Genomic DNA, 12768 nt, shown 5'->3' on the forward strand with positions numbered 1-12768 from the left:
CTCAGACATGAATGTGTGTCCAGCTGCCTGGGAAATCTTGTTAAGAGGCAGATTCTGGCCGGGCGCAGTGGCTCACGCCTGTAATCCCAGCACTCTGGGAGGCTGAGGCGGGCAGATCACTTGAGGTGAGGAGTTTTGAGACCAGCCTGACCAACATGGTGAAACCCTGTCTCTAATAAAAATACAAAAATTAGCTGGGCGTGGAGGCATCTGCCTGTAGTTCCAGCTACTTGGGAGGCTGAGGCAGGAGAATTGCTTGAACCCGGGAGGCGGAGGTTGCAGTGAGCCGAGATCACACCACTGCATTCCAGCCTCGATGACAGAGTGAGACTCTGTCTCAAAATAACAATAAAAATAACAAAAAACCGCAGATTCTGCATCGCCATATCTAGGGTGAGGCTGTCATTCTGTTTCCCAGGGGATGCAGGTCTCACAGCAAGGGGCTGAAGAGTCTCTACGTGCCCATCTCACTCCTATATTCCATTTCGGGATGAGGAATGAAGCCCCCTCCTCTCCTCTCTGGAGCTCTGTATAGGGGTGTGGCTCAAGGCGGGCCTTGGAATCAACTAGACCTGGGTTTGAACCTCAGCTGCCACAGTTACTAACCATGTTGGCTTGCAAAGGGAACTTCACCCCTCAGGGCCTCGGTCTGCTCACCTGTAGGTAGGGAAGGTCTGATATCTGTGATGAGTTTAGGGAAATGCATGGAGCATAAAAGGAAAATGCTCAGTGAACTTATTCCAGGATCCAGAAGATCCTCCTTCTCCTCGTCTACCTCATCACACCGTCCTGTGAAGAGGAAGGATGGAGGGGTGGAAAGAGTGTTGGTGTTGAGGAAAACTCTGGCTGGCCACTTTCTCCCTGTGTCCCCCACCCCAAGCTCCGCCTTGCGGTCTGTGAAGATAATGACACCTATTAATAGCTTGTTGGGGTTCCTGGTGACCATGTACAATGCTTGACACTTAAGTGACAGCTACATTAAAAGTTATCATTTATTCTCGGCCGGGCGCAGTGGCTCACGCCTGTAATCCCAGCACTTTGGGAGGCCGAGATCACTTTAGGTCAGGAGTTTGAGACCAGGCCGGCCAACACAGTGAAACCCCCGTCTCTACTAATAATACAAAAAATTAGCCGGTCGCGGTGGCGTGTGCCTGTAATCCCAGCTACTCAAGAGGTTGAGACAGGAGAATTGCTTGAACCTGGGAGGTGGAGGTTGCAGTGAGCCAAGATAGCACCACTGCACTCCAGCCTGGGTGACAGAGCAAGACTCTGTCTTAAAAAAACAGAAAAAGTTATTTATTCTTATGGGTCAGAAGAATAAACAGTTTTCCCATTCCATGACTCAGCCCCTTCCCCACCCAACCCCGCCACTTCTCCGCCATTGTAAATCCAGCATTTCTGGCTGGATCAAAACCACTCTTCATCAAGGAGTGGGGGGCCCATGGGATCACATTTGGGGTCTTTGCCCTTCCCGCAACAAGATCCTACAACCCAAACGTCAGTGAGGGCTGATTCTCTACTGTGAGAATCAGCATGGGGAGTCCTTTCCCTTCTGGTGCTTTAGAGGCATAAACAAGATTGAGAACCTGACAGCCCCTGAGTTACAGGAGCTTCAGTGCCTTCAAAAGTCTAATCCTGTTGGCCGTGGTGGCTCATGCCTGTAATCCCAGCACTTTGGGAGGCCAAGGCAAGAGGATCACATGAGCTTAGGAGTTCCAGACCAGCCTGGGCAACATAGTGAGAACCCCCTCTCTATAAAAAATACAAAAATTAGCTGGGTGTGGTGGTGCACGCCTGTAATCCCTGCTACTTAGGAGGCTGAGGCAGGAGGATCGCTTGAGCCCAGGAAGTCAAGGCTGCAGTGAGCTGTGGTTGTGCCACTGCACTTCAGTATGCGTAACAGAGCAAGACCCTGTTCTCCCCCAACCCCAAAAGTCTAACCTTCTACGAGTGTATTGTTATTAACAACCTAATTATTGTGATTATTAACAATTTTATGGCCGAGTGCAGTGGCTCCCACCTGTAATCCCAGCACTTTGGGAGACTGAGGCAGGTGGGTCACTTGAGGCCAGGAATTTGAGACCAGCCTAGCCAGCACAGTGAAACGGTGTCTCTACCATAAAATACAAAAAAAAAAAAAAAAAAAAAATTATCCAGCTGTGGTGGCGCATGCTTGTTGTCCCAGCTACTCAGGAGGCTGAGGCAGGAGAATTGCTTGAACCCAGGAGGCAGAGGTTGCAGTGAGCCGAGATCACGCCACTGCACTCCAGCCTGGGCGACAGAGTGAGACCCTGTCTCAAAAGAAAAAAAAAAAATCGAATTTCCACTTGGAGGGCCCAATGGACCAGTGCATTCTCCTCTCTTGGCCTCAGTTTCCCCCTCTGTAAAGCAATAGTCTCATGGAGGGAAGTGACCTGCAGGGCGGCCCACACCAGGGTTTGGAGTCCCGGCTCTGCTATTTCTAGGTGTATTATTTTGGGCAAGGGACCGAACCTCTCTGGGCCTCAGTTTCCCCATCTGTCAAACCAGAGATGATGACCGTGCCTCCTTGCAGGGTTGCCCCAGGAATACATGGAAAAAATCCATATAAGGGGCTGAGCACTGAGCCTGGCTCGTGGCATGCTCTCAATCAGTTAGCTACAACCATGATCATCTCCAGCTCTGGAGACAGGGTTCGGGGCAAGGGGAGGGCCAATCTCCTCTGTGTTTACCACCTGGGGCTGGCCTCTCAGTGGAGCTGTGGCCGCACAGCCTTCTGACCTTTGTTGTAGTGTTTGAACAAGAGCTCTGGGGCCTAAGCTCAACTCCCTGGGCTGGCGCAGCATCTGGGGGGCACAGTGAGCCTGGGAGTGCCTGGGGCTGCTGCCCCCTCCTGCCCTGCCTCACTCTCTTCCTCCTCTCCATGTAGGATTTTTTTTTTTTTTTTGGCGATGGAGTTTTGCTCTTGTCATCTAGGCTGGAGTACAATGGCATGATCTCGGCTCACTGCAACCTCTGCCTCCTGGGTTCAAGCGATTCTCCTGCCTCAGCCCCCTGAGTAGCTGGGATTACAGACTCACACCACCACACCTGGCTAATTTTGTATTTTTGGTAGAGACGGGGTTTCACCGTGTTGGCCAGGCTGGTCTCAAACTCCCGACCTCAGGTGATCCACCCGCCTCAGCCTCCCCAAGTGTTGAGGTTACAGGCGTGAGCCACTGTGCCTGGCCTGTCTCTGTCTAGGTCTCTCAACCTCCCACCAGGATCCCAGATACTACCAGACACCCCCCATTCTCACTCTCAGCAGCCCGCCTGGGGAACCAGCAGTCCCCTGGGCTCCTGCCTGCCTCCTGCGGCGAGCCCCCACTAGCCCCTCTCGTGGGTCTCCAAGGCAGCCCCTCCACCTCTGCCTGCCATGACAACAGTTGCGCGTGGGTTTCCAGGCAACAAGGGGCAACCTGCCACTCTTCTTACTCTCCTGCCACCCCCTGTCTGGCGGAGCCAGCCCAGCCTCAGGAACTGGGACTGGAAGGAAAAGGAGGTTCTCCCCAATGGGGACAGAGGGTCTCCAGACTCAGAGTTAATGAGGTTTCCTGTACCCCGCCAGAGAGGACACAAAGACGTGCCCCCTTCACCCAGCAAGGGTGATGGTGGAGGGGCTGCTGCTGGGCTTGAGCGCTGCCAGGCACAAAGGGGAGCCCTGTCCTTTGCACCCCTATCTGGAGGTGAGGCCCTCCCTCCTGAAACAGGGTCCGTACGCCAGGTCCTCTAAGGCAGCCCCTGCTCTCCACCTGCTCTGGGGCCAAATGTGCAGCCTGGTGTACAGAGAAGCCTACCCCCTGCCTACGGGCTGTGATGCCACATGCTGGGGACAAGAGTGTGGGGTCTGTGGCCCACCCCAGCCATCAGCCAGCTGAGAAGGACAGGCTGCAACATGGTGGCTTCACGCAACGCTGACTCTCCCACACTGTGAGGGGCTGGCAGTTTCACAGCAGACCCTGGCTATGGAGAATGGGCGTGTGCTCTGCGCCCTGGCAGTCTTAAGAACCACTTCTCCCAGAGAAGGACAAGAGTCTTCCTGCTCTTGGCAAGGGAAGGAGGCCATTTAAGTGGAAACAGGGCCCAGTCAAAGTGAGGCTTGGAGTTAGGGCAAACTGATGGGGAGATGAAGGAGGAGGGGCAGAGAGAGGACCCGGCAAGGGAAACCAAGGGAAGGAGAGTGGAGAGGGTGACCGGGCACAAAGAGACGGAGCAGAGAGGAAGAGAAGCCAACAGCAGAGGTTGCAAACTCCTCTGTCTACAGAGCCCAGCAGGGAAGATGATCACAATGCTGGTTAGAGGGGAGAGTGGGGCGTGGTGGCCCTGCGCACCTGAGCACAACCCACAGTTATCCAGGGGGGAGACGATTCCAAAAGCTGACAGTCTAGATTTTTATGCGAAATCTCTAATTTAAAAAATGTTGGCAACAAATTAAACATGTTGAAAGCACTGGGGGAAAATAACCCTCTTGGGCCGCCCGGGGGACCCCAGTGTAAGTGAGTCCTCAGGGATGTGGGGAGAGGGAGCCATGGGGAAGGAGCAGGGGAGGCGGGGAGGCAGACAGGCTGGCAGGAACAGCAGCAGAGGTGAGGGCGAGTGACACAGAGGGACAAAGAAGAGAGGCACAGAGAGCGGCGTCGAGCGGAGACAGAAATAGGCAGGTTTCACAGCAGATGGGGTGGGAGAGGGAAAGACCGATGAATGAGTCCACACTAGACGGATGGGCCAGGCCAGCAAGACACTGGGGGCTGGGAGGGCAAAGGGTCAATCCCAGGGAAGATGAGGGGAGATGGAGAGGGGAGATGGAGAGGCGAGATGGCTTGACAGAGACAGGAGGTCCAGGTGACACCTTGAGACAGATGCCCGGCCACAGAGAGTGGGGTGGGAAGGGATGGGATGTAGAGAGAGGATGTAGAGAGAGAGCCGGTGTGAGCTACACAGCAGGTGTCCTAGCAGGTGAGACAGGTGATTGAGGGGGTGGGGACCCTGGCAAGAAAGCAGGGCCGGGGTTCCGGAAGGGACTGAGGACTCAGCGGCCACCACGCCCCCAATCCCCAACCCACAGCACCTCTGCCTTAAGATCGGCCTCTCCGCCTGGGCCCTGAGGGTGTGTGTGCGGGCACATGTGTGCACGGGCTCTGCTTGTGAGAGGTGCCAGCGCCCTCTGATACCTGATGTCTTAATTCTGCTGACCTCTCGGACGGCGAGGAGGTCCTTGAGGAGCCCCGTGGAGAGAGGAACACTCTCCGGGCTCTCTGAGTGGGATTAAGGGTGACTGCTGGAGCCCGATGGGGCTGGCCCTCCTTGCAGTGCACACACGTGCCCCCCACGCTGGCATTGTTTGGTGTGTGCGCGGCTCTGTGACTGTCTTAGCGGCACCTGGGGCTGCCTCTCTGTAGCTCTGGGGCCACCTCCTTGCCTTTTGCCTTGTGTCTGTCCCTCAGCGTGAGGCCATGAGGCCACAGGACCACAAGGCAAGGGCCTCCTGCCTTTGTCTCTCCCTCCAGGTCTGTGTACCAAGGACTGTGTGTGTCTCTGTGTGACACACGACTACAGGTCTGGGGACTGCTCCCTGTCTCTCCTGACCACTGGCTGACTGAGTGTGGGGGCTGCGTCTGCAACTGGGCCTCTCCGGTTCCACGTCGGGGTCTCTGGCTGCCAGTGAATGACTGTGTGCTCGTGTGTGTGTGTGTGTGTGTGTGTGTGTGTGTACCTGCCAGGGGAATCAATCTTTGCCTCCACGTGCCCCGTGTCTTCCTCACACGCTCCCACTCTGTCGCTGACTTGGGGTCCCTCTGACAAGTCAGAAGCGGCCTCTAATCCCCCAGAGCTCTGGTGGCCAGTGTCCCCCGCTCCCTGCTGGCCCCGGCAGGCACCCCGTGGGTCTGTCCCACCCTCCCTGAGTCTGTGGCTCCCTGCGTCTCTGCCTCACCCTCGTGTCTGCTCTCTGGGTGGGAGTGGCATGTGTCCCCGGCTCCCCGACTCTTTCTTTCGGAAATTAAGTGAGTAACTCCGTGACTCCGTGCTGATGCCCTAATTGCCTGTATGTCTGTTTCGGAGGCTGGGTCCCTTCTCTCCCTCTGTGCCTCCCTCCCTGGCTTCCACACTTCCCTTCCTTGTATCTCTCTCCCCGCCTTTCGGCGGCTTCACTCTCTGTCCCTCCTTTCTCTGTGCGCTTTTGGACAATCCGGTGGCCAGGAGGAGAGGAGCCCCAGGGAGGAGGAGGAGGAGGAGGAGGAAGGTGGGAAGGGGAAGTGGAGGCTGCGGAGAGGCAGGTTAGAAGGCGAAGGCTGCGGAAGATGCTACAGGAAGAGGGACGTGCGGTCCTGGCCGCGGTCCGGGGGTGGGGGGCGGGAGTTTTCAGGCTCCTGGACCAGGAGGGAAGCCGGCTCCGGCTACTCCCAGCTGCCTGGAGCCCGAGTTCCTGTCTGGCGGCTGCGCGGCCGGGACTTGGGATGTGAGGCGCATAGCAATGGGGCGCTGCGGAGGCGCCACTGCAGCTCCCAGCTGGAGAGGGGGGCGGGGAGGGGGCCGAGGGGCAACCCCGAGGCTCCCTTTCCCCTCCCCCTTCCCAGCTGGGCTCTCCCCAGGGGAATTCCCCACCCCGAGAGAAAGTCACCAGAGGCTGCGGGAAGGGGGCAGGGAGGAGGGGAGGGCGCCTAGGAGGAGAGCAGAGGTGAGGAGGTCTGGGGAAGGAGATGGGGGTGCAGAGAGGAGGCGAAGGGGTGGAGGGATGGGCAAGAGGCCATCCTGGGCTCTGGAGACTGGGAGTCCTGGAGAGAGACTGGCGGGGCCCCTGGCAGGACAGGACCCCAGGGAGGCAGGGGCATAGAGATGGGGGGAACCCTGAGAGCCCGGTATTGATGGTGAGTTGGAAGGAGAGGTTCCCAAAAGGAGAGAGCTAGGATTGCGGGGGGTCTGAGATTGGGGAGTACTATGGGGTGAGGAGACAACGATGGAGGGGGTCTCTGGGTGAAGAAAGGTCATAGAAGGAGGTTTCAGAGTGATGGGCTAAGGAGAAGGCAACTGGGGGTGTTGGGGAGAAAGGGGAGAGGCTGGGGTGCAAGGCCCAAAGAGGGGCGGGGAGGGAGTGGGAGGAGGGAGCTGGAGGAGAGGGCTGCTGAAGTGAGGGTCTCCTGGACAGAGGGTCTGGAGAGGCATATCTGGGGGATTGTCAGAGATGGGGGTTAGAGAATCCTGAGGAGCAGGTGCCATGTCTTAGAAGGTCCTAGAAGAGCAGGTGTGAGGGTCGGAAGCCTGGGGAGGAGGCAGCAAATGGGGGGCGGGGGTCTCCAGGAGGAGAGGTTTCCAGGAGGGGAGGGCGGAGGGAGGTGGGAGAGGCAGTGGTCCTGGAGAGACATGTGCCCAAGGATAGAAGGCCCCAAAGCCTAGTGGGGTCAGGGAACGGGGGTCTTGGAGAGAGGGAGGGGCAGGGGTCCGAGCCGCCCACCGGGAGAGGCAGGGGTGACCCCAGAGGCAGAAGGGCTGAAGACTGGGGAGGGGGTTGTCTCACTCCCCAATCACCCCCTCCGTCTTTCCCATTTTCACTTCCCAAACTCCCCGGTTCTCCCCGGTTGCCACGGCAACCGCTCTTGCCAGGCGCGGTCACCAAGGAAACCCCGTGCCCGCCTCTCCCCCCTCCCCATCACTGGCGTGCCCCCCCCACCCCAAGCAGCAGCGGTGTGGAGGGTGGGAGGGGCCATGGGGAGAGGAAGAACCCGGACTCCCGCCCCAGAAAGGGGGGCCCGGACCTACGCCCCGAGAGACCTACGCCCGGAGAGCCCCCCACCCTAAGCCTACTTCCTCAGCCCCACAGCTGGATACGCAGCGACCGCCGGACGCACCCCCCACAACCTGTCCCCAGGCAGCGGCGACAACCCTCCCCCCCCCACAGCACAGAACTCGCCCGGCCCGGAGAACCCCCACCCAGTCGCCTCCCCCACCGGCTTGTGCCTCCCATTAGGCCCCGCCCCCTGTCCTCTGCCATCCCCCCCATCCCGGAGGAGGCCTAAGACCACTGTCCCCCAATTAGAGAATGGCCCCCCACCCACCCCCCGCGGTTCCGCCTCCGGCCCCCGCCCCCGACCCGTGCCCCTTGGCGGCTACTCACAGCGAGGAGAGGGGTTCCTTCCGGGGGGCAGCATGCCCGGCCCGTGGGGGGAGGACCCCCCCAGTGAGGCTCAGGAATTTGGGGTGCAAGGCCCGCTGCGGGGAGGCGCGGGGGGCGGGGCTGCGGCCGGGCCTGGAGCCTCTCGCGCTCTCCCCCCTCCCCGGCTCCTGGGTGGGGAGGGGGCTTCCGCAGCGGCGGCGGTGGGGCTGGGGGGGCCGCTCTGCCTCCTCGCCTCGCGCCCGCCTGCCGTCCGGCCCGGCGCCCTCGCCCGCCGCCCGCCTTCCTTCTTGCCTTCCTTTCTTTCCTTCTTTCTCTCCTGGCTTCCTTCTTTCCAGCCTTCCTTCCTTCCTTCCTCCCTCCTCGGGCCCGCCGGCGCCGCTCTCCCCCCACCCCACCCCCCCCAGGCCCCGGCCCCGGCCCCGGCCCCCGCCTCGGACGGTGCGGCAGCGACCGAGAGCAGCCGAGAGCGGCGGAGACGGGAGCGGAATACTGATGATGGTGGGAGCCGGCGGGCGGAGGGAGGGAGCAGGGAGGGAGGCCCGGGAGGAGAGGAGGGGGGAGAGAGGGAGGGGAGGGAGGGCAGCGTGGAGAGGGAGGAAGGAAAGAGGGGGAAGAACCAGAGAGGATGGGAGAGGGAGGGAAGAAAGGAGAGGGAGACGGGAGGGAAGGGGAAAGGGGGAGGAAAGAAGAGGGAAGGGGAGGAAAGAAGGAAGGAAGTGGGAAGGGGGTGGAAGAAAGAAGAGGGGGAGAAAAAGGGGAGGGAGCAGGGGAGAGAGGAGGGACAGGGGAGAGGGTGTGGGAGGGGAGGGGAGGGGGTAACTCCTACAATAAGGTCCTGGATGAAGGGGAGGGGAGGGCGGGGGAGCAGGGGGAGTGGGTAGAGGAAGAGGAAAGGAGGGAGAGGAGGAGTGGAGGGAGAGATGGGTAGAGAGATGGGCAGGAGAGGCCCAGGGGCAGGGAAGTGAGGGGAAAGAGGAGGTAGGGAAGGCCTAACTTTTGAGGGCTGTAGGGGACAGAGGGGCCTGGAGGGCGGCGGGGTCTGTGGGGAGAAGAATGGGGGGGTGCGGCGTGTGTTGTCAGGAAGAGCAGGGGAAGCTGGCAGGACCCGGAAGAGGCAGGAGGATGTAAGTCGGACAGAGATGAGAGGATGGAAGAGGGAGGGAAGGACCCGTCGGGGGGAGGGGGGAGGAGAGAGATCTCGAGGAGGGGGGGGAGGAGAGAAGCTGGGGAGCTGGAGCTTTGAGGGCCCAAGACTGGGTGGCAAGAGCCCGGGGAGTAGACAGAGTAGGGGAGGGGACAGAGGGCCTTTCTTGAACCCCGCTGTATGCCCGCTTCGTCAGCCCCTCCACCTCATGAAGAGAAGAACCTTCAAACCCATTTTCCAGAAGAGACCATTGCGGCTCTTGGAGGAGCCAGGATGGGGTTTGAATGCAGTCCTGGGCTGGGGGTACCCTGAGGGAGATAGAGAACAGGTCAGTTCCTAGCTTTCGTCCCTGGTCCGGCCCTGGCAGGTGGAGGCGCCTGGGAGGGGCAGAGGGCACAGCCTGCAGCCTCCCTACTCACTCTCCTCTCACCTCCCCCAGGTGTTGGCAGCGGGTGCTGGGGACGCATTTAGAGCTGTGAAGCTGAGCTGCATCTTGGGTGCAGGGAAGGGGAGGGTGGATGCAGAGGCCTCTGGGAGGTCACTGTGACCCTCCCCTCTACCTCCCCGGTCCACTACCCCAAAAGCTTGGGCCCCAAGGAAGGGGGACATCGGGAATCAGGGGCAGAGAAACCCAGAAGGAGAGGTGGCCCCTGTCCAGGACACTGAAGATCCTTCCAGATGTTAAAATTAGCACAGAAGTTTCACCCCTTCCTTGTTATCCCCCAAAACGCTGACTAATAACTGAGGACTCAGGAGAGAGAGAAGAAAGATGAAGGTTCCTTCTTTCAGTGCCCGGGGACCCGGGACAAACTCTCCCTCTTCCCCTTCTCCTCGGAGAGCCCCAGGGAGGGAAAGTGTGGCCGTACCCCCGCAGGCAGAGCCTGGGGAGAGTCGGGGTTGGAAGCTGGAAGGAAAGTGGGCCAGACACATCTATAATGAGCCAGGGTTCCCGAGAGAAGCCAGGTCACAGATGGGTTCGGAAGAGGCGGTTTCGGGTGGCCGCTGGTGGGTGCTGAGCCCTGAGAGCTGCCGAGAGGGGAAACTGAGAAGGGGCCGGGCGAGGGCCAGGGAGTGGCAGGTGGCTGTGGCCCTTTGGGTTTCACCCGCCCCTGGGTGCTGCTCAAGTCTAGTTTTCGAGACTGGACCAGTGAATGTGTATGTGCACCAGGGTCCAGCACAGAGTAGGCCAGGACCAATGGTGACACCAGCAAAATAGAATCACATGGTGGCAGCCTGTGGTTCCTGCTGGTCCCCCACAGGCCAGATGCTGTGCCCAGCACCTCACAAGCATGGCATCGATCCTGCAACCACGAGGTACCAACTCCTAGGGACGGTGGTACCTGGTGGGCACAGGTGAGAGCAGGCCCCTGATGAGCCCCAAGTTAACCCTTTCATTACAAGAGGGTCTCGGCCGGGCATGGTGGCTCGCACCTGTAATCCCAGCACTTTGGGAGGCCGAGGCGAGCGGATCACTTGAGGTCGGGAGTTCGAGACCAGCCTGGCCAACATGGTGAAACCCCATCTCTACCAAAAATACAAAAATTAGCCAGGCATGGTGGTGCGCGCCTGTAATCCCAGCTACTCAGGAGGCTAAGGCATGAGAATCACTTGAACCCGGGAGGTGGAGGTTGCAGTGAGCCGATATCACATTATTGCACTGCAGCCTGGGTGACAGAGCGAAACTCAGTCTCAGAAAACAAACAAACAAACCAAGAGGGTCTCAGGTGAGAGGCCAAGCTGTGTCAGGTGGGGCGGTTAGAGAAGCAGGGAAGTATCCCAATATTTTAACAACCAGCGAACCCTCTCGGTCCATGCAGCCTAGGTCTCAGCCCTTCCTGGAGGGTATGACTGCCCCTGTTTTACTGAAGGAGAAATGATTTGCCATCAACCCCCAGAGCTCATCAACGGCCTTCAGCACCGGGCGCTGTTCAGCCCAGCTTTTTTTTGTATTTTGGTAGAGATGGGGTTTCACCATGTTGCCCAGGGTGTCTCGAACTCCTGTGCTCAGGCAATCCACCCGCATCAGCCTCCCAAAGTGCTATGATTACAACCATGAGCCACCACGCTCAGCCGCATTAGTGGCTTTATAACAGAGGTTTGGCCAGGCATAGTGGCTCAGACCCATAATCCCAGCAATTTGGGAGGCCGAGGTGGGAGGATCACTTGAGCCCAAGAGTTTGAGAGCAGTCTGGATAATATGGCAAAACCCATAAAAAATACAAAAAATTAGCCAGTATAGTGGCATGTGCCTGTAGTCCCAGCTACTCAAGAGGCTGAGACGGGAGGATCGCTTGAACCTGGGAGTTGCTGGTTCCAGTGAGCTGAGATTTCACCACTGCACTCCAGCCTGGGGGACAGAGTGAGATCCTGTGTCAAACAACAACAACAACACAACAACAAAAAAACTCAGAAGTTTGAGTGAGCTGTATTCCCTTTTGCTATGTGAAGACACAGCAAGAAGGCACCATCAATGAGGAACAGCTCTTCCCCAGACACTGAATCTTCTGGCGCCTTGATCTTGGAATTCCCAGCCTTCAGAACCGTGAGAGAAAATTCCCATTGTTTATAAATTACCCAATCTAGGCCAGGCGTGGTTGTTCGCACCTGTAACCCCAGCAGTTTGGGAGGCCAAGGTAGGCGGATCAGTTGAGGTCAGGAGTTCAAGACCGGCCTGGCTAACATGGTGAAACCCTGTCCATCTCTACTGAAAATACAAAAATTGGCTGGGCATGGTGGCGGGTGCCTGTAATCCTAGCTACTCAGGAGGCTGAGGCAGGAGAACTGCTTGAGCCCAGGAGGTATGGAGGTTGCAGTGAGCCAAGATTGTGCCACTGCACTCCAGCCTGAGTGACAGAGCAAAACTCTGTCTCAAAATAAATAAATAAATACATAAATAAAATTACCCAATCTGAGGTATTTTTCTGTAGCAGCCCCAATGGACGAAGACGCTGTGCCTCTAATCCAAACCCCAACCCTCACTGTTAGGAGAGATGAGTGGCCACTGAAACAGAAGCAAAGAGCTGGGTGCTCCATCCTCACAGCAGGGTAACCTCCCTATTGCCCGCTTGTCTGGTTTCCAGAACGTCTGTATTTGTCCTGAGTCAGTGTGACAGGCTACATTTCCTGAAGACGGCTGTAATCATCGCCCCGTCCCTCAGGCTCTTCTTACGACGAGACTGACACTTTCCCCTGTCTCATCCCATCAAAGTGCTGATTGGCAGTGAGGTATACCCTTGATAAATAAAAGCCCTTGAAACTGGGAGGGCTTTTGTGACTTTTTCAACCAATGGCCTGTGGCCGCCAAAAAGATGTAGCTTCTGCTTTATTTGCTAAAATAGTAACTCCAGCCTTTGGCAGCTCTATGAGCTGACTGACTGCCCTGAAGTAGTTATATGTGAGGTGGCTCAGACTAACCTGATGTAGTTGGGTATTTTTTTATTTTTTTTATTTTTTGAGGCAGGGTCTCACTCCGTCACCCAGGCTGGAGTGCAGTGAG

The 12768-nt window shown here is 58.1% G+C and overlaps 1 protein-coding gene across 2 annotated transcripts in view; it reads right to left on the minus strand.

Moving 5' to 3' along the window:
* The window catches only part of LRRC4B (leucine rich repeat containing 4B), a 50645-nt gene extending 42031 nt beyond the window's left edge, over positions 1–8614 (minus strand). Inside the window, exon 1 of one of the 2 annotated variants that reach the window (XM_030821147.1) lies at positions 8129–8614. The gene's annotated coding sequence lies outside the window, so the exon portion shown is untranslated. The remainder of the gene's footprint in view (positions 1–8128) is intronic. The other variant, XM_030821146.1, reaches the window with a different exon arrangement.
* Positions 8615–12768: the final 4154 nt, after the last annotated feature.

The sequence above is a fragment of the Nomascus leucogenys genome, chromosome 10 (genome assembly GCF_006542625.1).
Source record: "Nomascus leucogenys isolate Asia chromosome 10, Asia_NLE_v1, whole genome shotgun sequence".
Taxonomy (NCBI): domain Eukaryota; kingdom Metazoa; phylum Chordata; class Mammalia; order Primates; family Hylobatidae; genus Nomascus; species Nomascus leucogenys.